This window comes from Lactuca sativa, chromosome 1, assembly GCF_002870075.4.
Source record: "Lactuca sativa cultivar Salinas chromosome 1, Lsat_Salinas_v11, whole genome shotgun sequence".
Classification (NCBI taxonomy): Eukaryota; Viridiplantae; Streptophyta; class Magnoliopsida; order Asterales; family Asteraceae; genus Lactuca; species Lactuca sativa.
In genome coordinates, this window is record NC_056623.2 from 201,195,819 (window position 1) to 201,212,997 (window position 17,179).

Consider the following 17,179-nt stretch of genomic DNA (forward strand, 5'->3'; position numbering starts at 1 on the left):
GGTTCTTTCGAACCATTGGGATAATGCCAGAATTCCTCCAGTACCTCGAAGAAGGTAGGTTTACAGTTCATGAAGTCCTTATAAGTGCATCCCTGCACTCTTTGATGGACTTCACCAAATCTAGAGTTACCACCGCTCGCATCGCCGGAGTTCATTTGAGCCATGGCTGCCGTTACAGCCGCAGTCACAGCCGTTTGGAATAGCACTAGATCGAACTGCGGAGGAGGAGGTGGTGGAGGAGAGGTTTGAGTTGCTGGTCTTCCTCTGCTTGGACGCTTTCGTGGAGGCATCTTTTACTGGAAGATCACAGGAATGATAGCAATAGTAAGAGTCTATTGCGAAATAGGAATAGGGTGTTTCATGGATTAATTCAACATAATCCAAAATTCAGATTGAGAGTCATAGTAATAGGATAGTTAGCTGCCAATATACTAGTATTGATGATGTAATACAAGTTCAGGAAAAATTGACCTAACAAAAGGTCTTACATCAAACCATAGGGAAAATGTTGGCAGTTTAGAGATCTAGTTAGCGTGCTTTCTAGAGCTAGGATTATTTACAGACAAGAGATCTACAGAACATTGAGAGAAAAGGCTAGTCCTTTAGACAAAAGAGTGAGGTAATTGGGTGTCTTCTACTGGTGACGGTTACTTGTTGGGCGAACCCTCAGATCCGCTAGTCGACGCATAATTTCCTGAAGGTGTCGATCATGAATCCTTTGACGTGCTTGGAGTTCCCTAACTTCGGCTCGGGATGCAGCCAGCTGATGCTGCAGAGCCTCGTTGGTCCTCCTTGTCCTGTCCATGGCTTCTTCGAGTTGGCAGATGCGAACCGTGTTGAGATTCGAGTTGGCATCCACTTCTATAACTCGACCAATGGCTGCTTGACCCTGCTCGACATTCCTGGCAATTCTTCGGACCATGATGGGCAGAACCCGATCCGCTGATCCTCCTTCGCTTACGTTGTAGAAGCTTCGGTCTCCATTGTAAGGTATAGGCTGGCCTTGCTCCTCGCTCCATCGATGCAAGGATATGGCCCACATAGGGGTGCGACCCTGAAATACCGGACGGGGGTTGGGATTTGGAGCTTCAGGAGGTTGGTTGTTAACTTCTGGTTCGGAGTTGGAACTATCAGAGAAGCCTTCAGCATGATGATCGTCCAAAGGGATCGGGTGATCATTATCTGACTCCTCATCGAGCCATCCTCCATTGCCCTGGTTTGGATAGTACGGATCGCCGGGTAGGTGGAAGCCAGCCATGCTATCTATGCGAGAAAGGGGAAAAGAAGATTAATAGACGTACTAACCTAAATTACTTATAAGATGAATCGTTACTAGTCGACCCAATACTTGCGTAGTGCATACCAATTACATGCAATCGAAGCAAGATAGTCCTTCGAATAAGCAACCCTCACTCTAGATCCCCAATCAAACAAGAACAGGAAATGAAGCAAAGGCTACAAATTCTGAGTCTATAGCACCCTAGTCACATGTAACCGTGGCGTATTCACTTATCAACTATTGTCCTACCAGTAACGACCCTTTTTGTTCTCACATATGTATGTTTTAGAGATACAGAATACTCCTATAGTATTCTTAGGGTAACGTTATTGTGGTAGTGTTGGTAAGTTTTAGACTTGTTGCAACACCACAACTAAGCTTAGGCACATGCTAGTCACTCCCAGGAAAACGTAGTTGATCAGGCTACATTCCTCCCAAATATGACTATATGTCTCTAAACCGAATTTGTGTTGTCCAACAATCTTAATACTTTTTGTTCTATTCTAGTGTGATACTAACTTCTGTGTTTTATACAGATGTGTGTGTATATATACTTAGTTAAACCTTTTAAATACTTAACAATATATATTCTTGGTCAGAGTGTTTTAGTCCCGAAGTGTTTATAGTTCGTATATCTTTTATAGGTTGATATACTTGATTCACTATAAACAAATCTCTGATACCAATCTATCGCACCCCAAAACTGGTAACGGCGGAATACGTTTCGGGGTGGAGGACGTCATGTACAGTATCATCACAATTGTATAATAGTAAAAACAAGAAACATGCAACCATTTCATTTACATAGTGAGTATAATTACAAGTGTGTTCTGTAAAGTTCATCAAACACCTAAAGTATGCAAAAATAAGAGATGGATCTTGTATGCTCCACCTTCTCCAAAATGTAGCACCTGTACCTGTCTATCTTTGACTAGAGGATACAAGTTATTTTGAAAACGAGTATCAGCATAAAGCTGGTGAGTTCATAAGAGTTTAGTGTAAATTTTAGTATAAAATGTATTAGTACAGATAGTGTGAAAAGCTGCAGTTTACATTCGTAGGTAGTAGAAAACTCTAGAAAATCCTATATTTTCCAGAAAATACCTTGTAAGTGAAAGCCTTTAAGTTGCATGTACTTATCTTCATTTAAAACCATTTGTTGTAAGGTATATTAGTGAGTCACCAATAGGTAGTGTAATAAGAAAAATTATGCCTGATATCGGTAATAGTGGGGCAAACTCCCATAAGAAATAGATACTTAGTTAGTTCGGGATTTTAACTTATTCTTTAGTGTTAGTATTTTAGTGTGAATGTAATGTATTCCTTGTATGCTACTGATAGTGTGAGTAATAGAGTACCCCATGACCTTCCCGGTCATGCATAGTGTAGAGAAGTAGCGGCATCCCTGGGCCTGCACGGCTCGGACTGAGGTTAACAGTCAGAATGTAATAGTGTCTGCCCCGTATAGATCTATACATGTAGTGTCGTCTTCCTGTTGGAAAACTCTGGGCATAGTATGTAGCGAATAGCGTATCTCGTAGTGAGTTAGTGTGTTATCCCCTGATTAGTGCTTTCTCTTGTATTATAGTGTAGTAGTCTTTTGTATAGCTCGTAGTGAGTTCTCTTACTAGTGTGACGTCTCATAATAGTGTGTATTATAGTAGGTAAAGTAGTGACAGTAACGAGTAGTAGTGGCCTTAACTATACCCATTATAGTTAACTTAGTGTATATGGTTCTTGGTATTTTAGTAGTATAGGCATCGAATGAAATGAAAATACTCGTATCCAACACCAATATACATGATATATAACTAAGAATTCAACGACAGTCGGACAGATAACAACTACCCTAAGCCCACAATCAAACAAGAACAGGAAGTAAGGCGAGCTATCGGTCCTAAGTCCTTCAAGTCTTACTTATATACATATATTAGAGTGGTTACATTTTTATTAGAAAACAAATTTAATAAAGTCTTGTCAAAAGGGAACATTTAGAAAATAGTTTATTTATTCAAAGTAGTTTTGAAAACGCAAAGTTCCTTTATAAGGCATACCGATAAATCACATATGATTTGAGTTACGGATAGTGAATCACATTTGATTAATTTTCATAAATATGTATATTTGACTTGTATCCCCCCCTAAAACATATAAAAACATTTGAAAGGTTCATTAAAGGGGTATGAACTCACAGTTTATCGTAGGGTTCGAGTGTCAACGAATGCCCTGAATGCCAATGGTCCCTATAAATCATGTGATGACACATAATTAGGTTAGAACTAGGGTGTTTCATGCTTAAACATGATGGAAAAACATTCTTAGGGCTCGGAAGTACTGAGTATAAATGTCTTATGATCCATACTTAGTGATTCATGCAAGTATAGGGCCAAAAGTGGGCATTTGAGTGAGTGCAAGGCCTTGAAACTTAGTGTGCGGCTGAGGTGTGCGGCCAGAAGGGTGTGTGAGGCTGCACACAAGTGTGTGCGGCCGTTCAGAGTGTGTGTACGGCCGTACACAGGAGTGTGTGGCCGTACACTCCTCTTGTGAGTCCATCTGAAGTGTTTGCTCTTCACACTAGGGGGTTTTGAATGTGTGTTGCCCCCTTCATGAAGGTGTGCGGCCGTACACCTTCAAGGGACTATGAATATGATGAACATGATGAGTTTTAAAGCTTGGGGTTCAAGTGTTTACCACTAATAAGCTTGAAGATGAACTAGATCACAATATGAAGCCTTCAAGGTGTTCTTGGTTGAAGATTTTAGAGAGAAGAAGTAGAGAGAGAGAGAGAGAGTAAGGAGCATCCAAATGAAAGAATGAAGAAGGTATCCAACTATATATAGGTTTGGGTGTGAGGCTAGAGGGTGTGCGGTTGGGTGTGAGGCCATACACAGAAAAGTGTGGTCGTACACACCTCCTTTGGTGTGTTTGATCCGATTCCATGATGCAAAAGACTTTCCAACACTTCCTAAGACCCATAGTTAGACTATATTATGTCTAAAACATGCATTTGGAACCACAAGATTTACAAAGGATAATGAATTCAAGATTTAAAGACAATACGCTGACCAATTACATAGGATGAGAGTTTCGGGTTGTCACAATCAATATCTCTATTCTTGCATTATCTCTCAAATAGAGCCAAAGAACATTGAAATGGATTTGAATAAGCCCAGGTGGGTTAATGCTATGCACGAAGAGTTAAATCAATTTGAAAAACTCAGGATTTGGATGCTGGTTGAACTTCCTAAGGGCAAAGAGTCTCTTGACACACGATGGGTATACCGCAATAACCAAGATGATTCAGGAGTCATAGTGCACAACAAGGCAAGGTTGGTGGTTCGTGGTTTTAGATAGATTGAGGGTCTTGACTACACTGAGGTTTATGTTCCGGTGGCTCGCTTGGAGACTATCTGTATATTTCTTGCATACGCTTCCTACATGAACTTCACTGTTTATCAGATGGATGTCAAGACAACCTTTTTGTATGGCAAGGTGAAAGAAGAAATCTACGTTGATCAACCCCCTGGGTTTGTTAAATCGAACTTTCCTAATCATGTCTACAAGTTGGACAAGGCATTGTATGGGTTACATCAAGCTCCTGGAGCATGGTATGCAACTCTCACAAAGCACTTGCTCGAACATGGATATTCTCGCGACACTATCGATCAGACTTTGTTCATTAAGCATGCAGGTAATGATCAGATTCTAGTCCAAATCTATGTTGACGACATTATCTTCGGGTCTACAAGTCCACAGCTTTGCACAGAGTTCGAAGGAGTGATGAAAAAGCGGTTCGAGATGAGCTCGTTAGGAGAAATGACCATGTTTTTGGGGCTTCAGGTCCAACAAAGATCAACCAAAATCCTAATCCATCAAGAAAAGTATGTGGTCGATATACTTGAGAAGTTCGAGTTTCAAGACGCAAAACCTGCCTTGATGCCAATGGCCGAGAGACCCCTGCTGACTCCAGATATTGAAGGCAAATCTGTAGATCAAACTCATTATAGATCGATGATCGGTTCGTTGATGTATCTAACTGCAAGCCGTCCAAACATGATATTTGCAATTTGTCAATGCGCACGCTATCAGGCTAATTCTAAACTTTCACATCTTATTGTTGTCAAAAGAATTTTTCGGTATCTCAAAGGCAGCCCATATTTGGGTCTTTAGCATCCGAAAAACTCTGAATTTGATTTATATGCATTTGCTGATAGTAATTATGGAGGCTGTGAGCTTGATAGGAAATCTACATCAGGAGGGTGTCAATTCCTTGGTGACCGGATGGTGTCTTGCCAGTGCAAAAAACAACACACCGTCTCAACCTCAACAGCAGAGGTCGAATATGTTGCTGCCTCTGCTTATTGCTCTCAAGTTATATGGATCCAACATCAGCTGTTGGATTACGGTTTGAATTATTTAGAAACCCCTATATTTTGTGATAATGAGGCTGCAATTCATATTGCTAAAAATCCAGTACAGCACTTGAAAAGCAAGCACATTGACATCAAATTCATTTCATCAGAGATTGTTATGAGCGTTCGCTCATTCAGCTGGAATAGGTTCCCACTGCTAATAATGTGGCGAATCTGTTCACAAAGCCGTTTAACAAAGCTCGATTCGATGTGCTTGTGAGCTTGTTGAAAATGATTCGTTTTGAGGACTAATTTTTGCTTTAGGTTATTTAAATTTGCGTATTTTAATTTCATTCTCACCCATGCACAAATTTATGGGGGGAAATAAACAAAAACCAAACAAAAATTAGAAAATCAAAAAAAAAAATAGTGTTATTTCTGTTTTATTTTTTTTCAAAAAATACTCCAAAAACCCAAAAACATTACAAAATCAGAAAATTAAAAAAATAATATATGTTGTTAATAGTTTTGTTTGTAGGTGATGTGAAGGGAGGTGATATAATCATGTGATAACAGATAACCTGAATCTGTGTAAGGTGCCTAAGTCGAATTGTCTGTGCTCTGTGTTTGATGTGCTGATAGGCATGAAGGATTTTAAAATGGACTTGACTAGGATCAGATGAACTTAAGGAGTTTAGAGTCTAGACAAATCTTGACCTAGATAGTTCCATTGAGTGTGACAATACGACGCTTAGGTAGGTTGAGCAGAGAGATATACATGGGAATTTGGGGATACACTAAATGATCTGTATTTAGAACTGTGGATTGACTTTTCCTCGATGTGCAGACTTTGTCCTTAATTCCTATATTGACGGGGCGACTGGGGAATTCCGATAAACTAGGTCTGTAGAAAGTTATTATCTTTCTTTCTTACTGTCAGTCATATGTTACTTCCTTTGTGTGATCGAAAGATCCGACTTGGACTGTAACATATGCAATTTTGTCTCTCTGCATCTTCTTCTAGGCTATTCTTCCTACCTGTTAGCCATATGTTGTCTCCTTTGTGTGATTAACAATCCGACCTGGTACACAGCATATGCAACCTTCTACTTCTCAATCCCTCTAAACTCTAGTTAGTTATACGTTTCACTCTCTGCGTGATTGGTAGAGATCCAACCTGAGTGTAAAACATATGCATTCTAAATCTATTTTCCTCCTTAATAATTGTCTGCTCATCTGAAGTAAGGAGTATTCTAGAAGTCCTTGATTATTGGGGTATATTAGGAAGCGGGAAACACGTTCTAATACAATTAAAATTGAACACTTATAGGTTGTCTGTAGCTCTTGCTGCTCAATTTAGGTGGACAACAATATCCTTGGTTGTCGTCAGCTAAATGGTCTTTAGGATGTGTATCTAGATTCATAGGATCCAAGGTCTTGTCACTCTTATCTTGTCCAAAACTTATCACAAATCTTTCGTGTTTAAGTGGACCACAATACCAACGATCGACTAGACATAGACATGAAGGTAGATGTAACGCCTGTGTTTCCGGGCTTGCCATTTGTAGCAATATAATAGTCTAGGTTAACCTTTGTAACCCGTTTTGAAATAATAAGATTGTATTATTTTAGTATTGTGTGTTTTGTGCTTAATTGCTTAATTATGTGGTTTGATTAATTAAGAATAAAAATAAGCGTCAAAAATTTAAGTGTAAATAAACTTAATATCTTTGGTTAATGTTGTAGTAATTGAAACGAGGTTTCCGAATATATATAGAACGCCCAAATCTGACCTCGTATGAGGAAGTTATGATTTATCGAAGTTCCGGCTTAGCGGTATGCAGCCTGAAATACTCGATTTGAGATCGAGCGGTTTTTAGCCGAAGCAATCTAAATGAGAATCGAAGATCTCATTGTTGGTATCGAAGCGATAAAAAGTTAGGCGAGAACGGACGTCAAACGAAGAAGTTATGAATTTATAACGAAAGTTTCTGTCCCGGCCTATTAAAAATAATTAATAAAAATAAAGTCAAAATTAGCCGACGGAGTCTAAACGAAAGTCGTAGAGCGTGGTCTCACCTTTCCGTGGATATAAAGAACGTCGAAAACGGAGTTCGTATGAAGAAGATATGAATTTCCGAAGTTTGATAAATAAATTGTATTTATTTTTAAATCAAAAATCCGGCATTATCCGAAGGGGGAGTCACCAGTCCGATCCGACGTACGCCCCGCGTACTCCGAGAGCGTCGACACTTCGGATGACGCATGCAGTGACGATTTCGGAAGCAGTACGCGCTGCGTACTGCAGTACGCCCCGCGTACTCCGAGGCTCCAGCCTCTATAAAAGGGATCCGAAGGCAGCCGAGAGTTTTGTTCATTTCTTCTCCTCTCTCCCGTTTTGCATCGTTTTGCATGCCAGCAATATCCCGAAGCCCCGGTAATATTCCCAAGTCCCGAAGCAAGTCCCAAGATCCCGAAGATCCCGAGAAGTGCGGTTCCCGAGCCGAAGCTCTGCCCGCGAGAAGTTCGATTTTTGAAGAGATCTTCCAGATCTGCTGAGGAATACTACTTCCGTAAGCCGTAGTGCTGTCAGATCATCTTCTGATCAAGTGAGTGTGTAGCTATTTTCTTCTAATACAATAATACGAAGTATTTTATATGAAATACGTGCTATGTGTATATATTTGGTTGTGTTACGTGTGAATGTGTATTCACTCTCTTCTATCTTATAGATCTAATTATTTCTCTATGAGATATGTGTTATGTGTGTGTGTGCCTCATCTTTTATGTGATATATGTGTTGATTAAAGCATGCTATACAGGTTTTTAAACTATGTATACAAATGTATATTTTTATCTACTAATATGCTGGGTAGAACATGGGTAGACAGTCGGTGTGTAATAAACAGATGAGAGGCCTCGTTGTTGTTTGATTTAGTCATCTAGCGGAGTTTAGATGACGACCACATACTATTCTAGACAGTCTTGTGGAAACATTAGCAGGTTCGCCACCTGTAGGTGTTAATGAACTTGGGTGTTCATTCGCTGTACTCCATCCCCCTCATGGTTGCCTTATTTGACTTATATTGCTGAGGTACCCCCGAAGCATGTGTTGTCGCCCCGATGAAATATTCTTAGACTAGGTCCCTCATGTTAGTTGTTTTAGGGACATTAAAGTGAGAATAACGGGAATGGGTAATTGGGTTATTGTTGGTTGGTGAAAATTAAATATGATATTTATTGTGGGTTGAAAACCCTATATGCTCACCAAGCTCCCAAGCCTGACCCACTCAGTTTTAAATTGTATTACAGGAAGTGGCGGAAGGGCATGAGATGGATGAACTATCAAGTTGTTTTGTTTACAAGTCTGCATATGTTTATATTTGTTATATGACTTGTAATGTATTCGTTTATGCTTATTGGTCTGTATCGGAACATGACACCCCGAGTTTTGATTATAATGAAAATACATTTCTTTTATGAAATGCTTCGGTAAACATTGTTTTATCATGTTTTGTTTTTGGGAACAAATTCCGCAACTCTTTCAAATCAAAAGGATTTACTCTGAAAATATTTAAAAGCATAAATGAAAATCGGTCTTTTCTGGCCGAGATTTTGGGGATGTCACAGTTGGTATCAGAGCATTAGTTTAAGCGAACTAGGAATTTGTAGGATTTCTAGACTTAAACTTAGAGTGCTAAGTGAAATTTTGAGATGTGTGTCTGTTGTGATTTAGACGCAAGCACTAGTTTATTTTAGGAAAGTTGTCTAAAATGCTTTATGTGCTAAATGTTATATGTTGCCATATATGATATTATTTGTTCGGATCTATGGTCTGTTGCCGACCGGATCTAGAAACCTTATGTGTGTAGGATTCTAAGCGTACGTCTACGATATTAGAACTAGCATGTAAACATTTCGGAGTGATAAGGATGATTTGAATATCTATCATGATTGAGGATCTAATTTCACCTTATTCGATGTGTAGATCAAAATGGTGAGAACAAGAAGTGGAGTTGGAAATGCTGACGAAAACAGGAATCAACCACCAGTGATTGAGCCAATACCTGTCGTAGCAGCAGCACCTGAGCCAATAACCATGGCTGGTGTGCAATTGATGATTCAGACGATGTTGGATCGTCAGATGGATGAAACTAGACGGTTGCTTCAACAAAATCGTGAAGAACTGTCGATTCGTGTGGAAGAGCCTGAACTGAATGAAGGGCACTCGGAAGGTGGAAACTTCAGTGGGTCTGTTGGTCAAGCCAACCCACCGATAGTTAGGCAAGACAACCGTGATGGAAGGAATGATGGAATGGGATGCAAGTACAAGGACTTTTTGACTTGCAAACCATCGACCTTCAATGGAAAGGAGGATCCGATTGGGGTTATGGATTGGATCTCCGAAATGGAGCTAGCCTTCATGACGTGTGGCTGCAGAGGTAAGTTGCAAACTATCTATGCAGTGCGTCAGTTCCGAGGTGGAGTCGTTCGTTGGTGGAACACTCTAGGGAAGACTTTGAGCCCTAATGAGCCACTGCAATTGTCATGGGCAGAGTTCTTGGTGCAGTTTAAGCGCAAGTTCTGCTTGGCTCAAAATCTGTTGGAGTTGAAGAATAAGTTTTTGACATTGACGAAGGGTAGCATGTCAGTTGATGAGTACACCAATAACTTCACCGATAAGATGGAGTTTGCCTTGCGTATCGTTCCAGACGAGCTGACAAAGGTGGATCGGTATGCGAAGGGACTTCCATGGGAGTACGAGGTGCCAGTACGTCAGGCACTTACCCTAGAGGCAGCTATCTGGGCTGCCAAGTCTGTGGAGAACATGATCAAGGGGAGAACCACCGACAAGGTTAATGTTGGTGAGAAAAGAAAGTTTGAGGGAACATCTGGTTCCGGTAAGAAAGGAAAATTTTTGAAATCTGATTCGAAAAAGTTTGGAGGAAAAGGAGGCGAAGCAAAGTGGTGTGATAAGTGTAAGAAAAAGCACTTTGGGATATGTAGCGAGGATGTGACCTGCTACAAGTGTGGAAAGGTTGGACATTTTGCCAATGAATGTCCGAACAACAAAAGGATGTGTTTTGGGTGTAATGAAGAGGGGCACATTTTGAAGGACTGTCCGAAGAAGAAGGAGGCAACAAAGCCCAACATTCCACCAAAGCCAAAGGCGAGAGCATTCCAGATGACACTGGAAGCTGCTAAAGATGAAGCTGATGTCGCTTCAGGTACCTTTCTCGTTAACGAATTGCCTGCCCAAATTTTATTTGATTCTGGAGCCAACTACTCCTTTATTTCGCATGAGTTTGGTAGAAAGCTAGCTTTGCCTATTGATAGACTAGATAATGCTTTATTAGTCGAAGTAGCTAGTGGCAAGTTTGTACCTGTTAGCCATCGTATGAAAAACGTCTTGATCGACCTTAATGGGAATAAGTTTCGCGAGGCATTATTGCCTATCGAACTTAATGGTTTCGACATCGTCTTGGGAATGGATTGGCTTAGCGCCAATGATGCCGAAATTTTATGCAAGAAAAAGATAGTTAACGTAAACCCGCCTGGAAAAGATTCGTTTATGGTGTATGGGGACAAACGGCGAGTGAATTCTGGGATCATTTCTCTAATGAAATCCAGAAAGTGTTTGACCAAGGGATGTACATCATATTTAGCATTTGTGATTGATGCTAAGAAGGAAAAGAAGGTGATGCAGAGCATTCCAGTGGTGTGTGATTATCCGGAAGTATTCCCCGAAGATCTTCCTGGATTACCACCTGATAGACAAGTGGAGTTCAGAATAGACTTGTTACCAGGAACCACGCCAATAGCAAAAGCACCTTATCGATTAGCACCGACGGAGATGAAGGAGCTAATGATGCAACTTCAGGAATTATTGGACAAAGGTTTCATTAGACCTAGTTCATCGCCCTGGGGAGCTCCGGTGTTATTTGTGAAGAAGAAAGATGGAAGTATGAGAATGTGCATCGATTATAGAGAGCTGAACAAGGCAACAATAAAGAATAGATATCCGTTGCCGAGGATTGATGACATGTTTGATCAATTGCAAGGTTCGAGCTATTTCTCGAAGATCGATCTAAGGTCAGGATATCATCAGCTAAGAGTAAGAGAGCAAGATATCGAGAAGACTGCATTCAGAACTAGATATGGGCACTACGAGTTCTTGGTTATGTCGTTTGGACTAACCAATGCTCCGGCAGCATTCATGGATTTGATGAATAGGGTTTGTAACCCGTTCCTTGATAAATCTGTGATAGTGTTCATAGACAACATTCTGATTTACTTGAAAAGCCAGGAGGAGCATGGCAGACACTTGCGAGAAGTGTTAGAAGTTTTGAAGAAGGAGAAGCTTTATGCGAAGTTCTCCAAATGTGATTTTTGGATTCGTGAAGTCCAACTCTTGGGTCACGTGGTCAACCAAGAAGGGATAATGGTTGATCCAGCGAAGATCGAAGCTGTGATGAAGTGGGAACAACCGAAAAGTCCCACGGAGATTCGAAGCTTTTTGGGATTAGCCGGATATTACCGCAGGTTTATCCAAGGCTTTTCTTCGATTACTACTCCATTGACAGCTTTGACCCACAAAGGAGCTACTTATGCTTGGAGTGAGAAGCATAAAGAAGCATTCGAGAAGTTAAAGAAGAAGCTATGCGAGGCACCGATACTTTCTCTACCCGATGGAGTTGAAGACTTCGCTGTTTATAGCGATGCGTCTGGTGTTGGATTGGGTTGTGTTTTGACCCAAAGAGAAAAGGTGATAGCATATGCGTCTCGACAGCTGAAGGAGCATGAAAAGAATTACCCGACTCATGATTTGGAGTTGGCAGCGGTAGTTTTCGCTCTGAAAATATGGAGGCATTACCTCTATGGCACGAAGTGCAAACTTTTCACTGATCATAAGAGTCTCCAATACCTCTTTAATCAGAAAAAATTGAATATGAGGCAACGATGCTGGCTAGAATTACTTAAAGACTACGACTGCGAGATACTTTACCACCCCGGTAAAGCTAATGTTGTTGCTGATGCTCTCAGTCGGAAAGTCAATCTTGAAAGGAAAAGGCCAAGAGCGTTGAGAATTGAAGTTGTCTCGACTATTGTGGAAAGTATAAAGAAAGCTCAAGAGGAAGCTTCTGAGAAAAATGACCGAAAGGAGGAACGTTTGGGTAAAACGTTGGTGTTTGGTACTAACGGTCATGGACTGAAGGTATTCCAAGATCGTATTTGGGTACCTAAGTCAGGAGGAATTAGGGATCTTCTGATGGAAGAAGCTCACAAAACCATGTACTCAATTCATCCGGGTAGCACTAAAATGTATAGGGACTTGAAACCCTACTACTGGTGGCCGACGATGAAGCTTGATGTTGCAAAGTATGTGGTCGAGTGTGTGACTTGTGCAAGAGTCAAGACACAACATCAGAAACCTTACGGGAGTTTAGAACCATTGCATGTGCCTATGGGTAAGTGGGAAGACATTGCTATGGATTTTGTCACTAAACTGCCCAGAACAAAGAATGGTCACGACATGATTTGGGTGGTCGTTGATCGATTCACTAAGAGTGCGCATTTCATAGTGGCCAGGGAGAAATGGTCTATGGAAAAGCTTGTGAATTCTTACGTGAAGGAAATTGTGAGGCTTCACGGTGTTCCGTTAACGATTGTATCGGATCGTGATAGCCGTTTCACCTCAACGTTTTGGAAAAGTCTACAAGAGGAAATGGGTACCAAGTTATGTTTAAGCACAGCTTACCATCCGCAGACTGATGGTCAGAGTGAAAGAACAATACAAACACTTGAAGATATGTTGAGAGCATGTACCTTGGAATTCCTAGGTAATTGGGATGAACATTTACCGTTGGTAGAATTTTCCTATAATAATAGTTTTCACTCGAGCATTAAGATGGCACCTTATCAAGCTTTGTATGGACAGAAGTGTCGTACACCGTCTTGTTGGCTTGAGGCTGGGGAAAAGCAGTTTATGGGACCGGAGATGGTTCATCAAACTACTGAAAAGTTGAAAATAATTAGGGAAAGAATGTTAGCAGCTCAAGATCGTCAAAAGAGCTATGCTGACAAGAAGCGAAGACCGATGACTTTTGAGGTTGGAGATTCGGTTATGCTTAAAGTCTCGCCGTGGAAGGGACTTATAAGATTTTGTAAAAGGGGAAAGTTGAGTCCAAGGTTTATCGGACCGTTTAAAGTCCTTCAGAGGATTGGGAACCAAGCTTACAAGCTCGAATTACCCGAAGAACTGAATGGAATTCACAACACTTTTCATGTGTGTTATTTGAGGAAGTTCACGGGAGAAGTTCCCGATATAATTCCAATTTCTGAATTGAGAATTGATGAGAACAAAAGGTTGATTGAAGAACCAGAGGCAATTGTTGACCAAAAGACTAAGAAGTTGCGACGCAAAATGGTTGGGTTAGTGCTTGTCCGATGGAAACACACGAATGGGCCGAATCTCACCTGGGAGACGGAGAGTGACATGTTGAGTCGCTATCCGCATTTGTTTGTTGATGTGTGATTCCGGGGACGGAATCATTCTAAGGTGGAGAGAATTGTAACGCCTGTGTTTCCGGGCTTGCAATTTGTAGCAATATAATAGTCTAGGTTAATCTTTGTAACCCGTTTTGAAATAATAAGATTGTATTATTTGAGTATTGTGTGTTTTGTGCTTAATTGCTTAATTATGTGGTTTGATTAATTAAGAATAAAAATAAGCGTCAAAAATTTAAGTGTAAATAAACTTAATATCTTGTTTAATGTTGTAGTAATTGAAACGAGGTTTCCGAATATATATAGAACGCCCAAATCTGACTTCGTATGAGGAAGTTATGATTTATCGAAGTTCCGGCTTAGCGGTATGCAGCCTGAAATACTCGATTTGAGATCGAGCGGTTTTTAGCCGAAGCAATCTAAATGAGAATCGAAGATCTCATTGTTGGTATCGAAGCGATAAAAAGTTAGGCGAGAACGGACGTCAAACAAAGAAGTTATGAATTTATAACGAAAGTTTCTGTCCCGGCCTATTAAAAATAATTAATAAAAATAAATTCAAAGTTAGCCGACGGAGTCTAAACAAAAGTCGTAGAGCGTGGTCTCACCTTTCCGTGGATATAAAGAACGTCGAAAACGGAGTTCGTATGAAGAAGATATGAATTTCCAAAGTTTGATAAATAAATTGTATTTATTTTTAAATCAAAAATCCGGCATTATCCGAAGGGGGAGTCACCAGTCCGATCCGACGTACGCGCCGCGTACGCGAGAACGCCCCGCATACTCCGAGAGTGTCGACACTTCGGATGACGCATGCAGTGACGATTTCGGAAGCAGTACGCGTTGCGTACTGCAGTACGCCCCGCGTACTCCGAGGCTCCAGCCTCTATAAAAGGGATCCGAAGGCAGCCGAGAGTTTTGTTCATTTCTTCTCCTCTCTCTCCCGTTTTGCATCGTTTTGCGTGCCAGAAATATCCCGAAGCCCCGGTAATATTCCCAAGTCTCGAAGCAAGTCCCGAGATCCCGAGAAGTGCGGTTCCCGAGCCGAAGCTCTGCCCGCGAGAAGTTAGATTTTTGAAGAGATCTTCCAGATCTGCTGAGGAATACTACTTCCATAAGCCGTAGTGTTGTCAGATCATCTTCTGATCAAGTGAGTGTGTAGTTATTTTCTTCTAATACAATAATACGAAGTATTTTATATGAAATACGTGCTATGTGTATATATTTGATTGTGTTATGTGTGAATGTGTATTCACTCTCTTCTATCTTATAGATCTGATTATTTCTCTATGAGATATGTGTTGTGTGTGTGTGTGCCTCATCTTTTATGTGATATATGTGTTGATTAAAGCATGCTATACAGGTTTTTAAACTATGTATACAAATGTATATTTTTATCTACTAATATGCTGGGTAGAACATGGGTAGACAGTTGGTGTGTAATAAACAGATGAGAGGCCTCGTTGTTGTTTGATTTAGTCATCTAGCGGAGTTTAGATGACGTCCACATACTATTCTAGACAGTCTTGTGGAAACATTAGCAGGTTCGCCACCTGTAGGTGTTAATGAACTTGGGTGTTCATTCGCTATACTCCATCCCCCTCATGGTTGCCTTATTTGACTTATATTGCTGAGGTACCCCCGAAGCATGTGTTGTCGCCCCGATGAAATATTCTTAGACTAGGTCCCTTATGTTAGTTGTTTTAGGGACATTAAAGTGAGAATAACGGGAATGGGTAATTGGGTTATTGTTGGTTGGTGAAAATTAAATATGATATTTATTGTGGGTTGAAAACCCTATATGCTCACCAGGTTCCCAAGCCTGACCCTCTCAGTTTTAAATTGTATTACAGGAAGTGGCGGAAGGGCATGAGATGGATGAACCATCAAGTTGTTTTGTTTACAAGTCTACATATGTTTATATCTGTTATATGACTTGTAATGTATTCGTTTATGCTTATTGGTCTGTATCGGAACATGACACCCCGAGTTTTGATTATAATGAAAATACATTTCTTTTATGAAATGCTTCGGTAAACATTGTTTTATCATGTTTTGTTTTTGGGAACAAATTCCGCAACTCTTTCAAATCAAAAGGATTTACTCTGAAAATATTTAAAAGCATAAATGAAAATCGGTCTTTTCTGGCCGAGATTTTGGGGATGTCACAGTAGACGTACCGATAAGTGGACTAAGGCTGTCTAATAACTTTGATCCCAGTGTTACAAAATTAATTTCAGTGTCAGATTAGATGAAACAAGATTTACTTTTTAATTCTCAATTTTTAATTTTATTTTTAATTTTTAACTTTTCATTTTTATTTTTGATAAAAAATTTATTTTTAAAATTTAGTTTTATTTTAGTTTACTTTATTTTATTTTTATTTTTATTTTTATTTTTATTCTTTATCCTCGAAATGTTTTATTTTTAAAAATTTTGGGGTATTGGACTTCGTTTTATACAGTGTGGATTGCAACCCAACTTTTCAACCAGATATATAAAGGAGTTTACAGCCGAATTCAACCCCACCCTCTCATTTTCTGTGTTCTCAGCCGTAAACTCTCTAGATTCTCTCTCTCTCTCTCTCTCAAAAAAAAAATTGTGAAATTTAGTGAAATTGATCCATTGAAACTATAAGTATGCCAATTTCGATCTTGGAAATGTGATTATCGCATCAAATCGACATATATTGTGGCTTTTATCGAGGAAAATCCAACTGTTGGCGTTTACAGCCAGGCTGTTTACATGCAGGCTGTTTACGGCTAGGCTGTTTACAGGTAGGCTGTTTATGGCCGCGAACTTACTTTTGGTCAAATAAAAATTATTTTTTTGTGTTTCACTTAAATGCCAATCTGAATAGCTAACATGAGTAAATTCTAAATATTTAAATATATTGTTTTCTCATTTGGCTCGTTTTAGTTCAAATTGAAATGTTAGAGCTTAAATTTGCTGACAATCACAACCTGGCAATCCTTCTGGCTGAACCTCCTGTTGCTCATGGAGAGTTCAAGTCAATGATTCATGGTTTAAGGGAATGCTG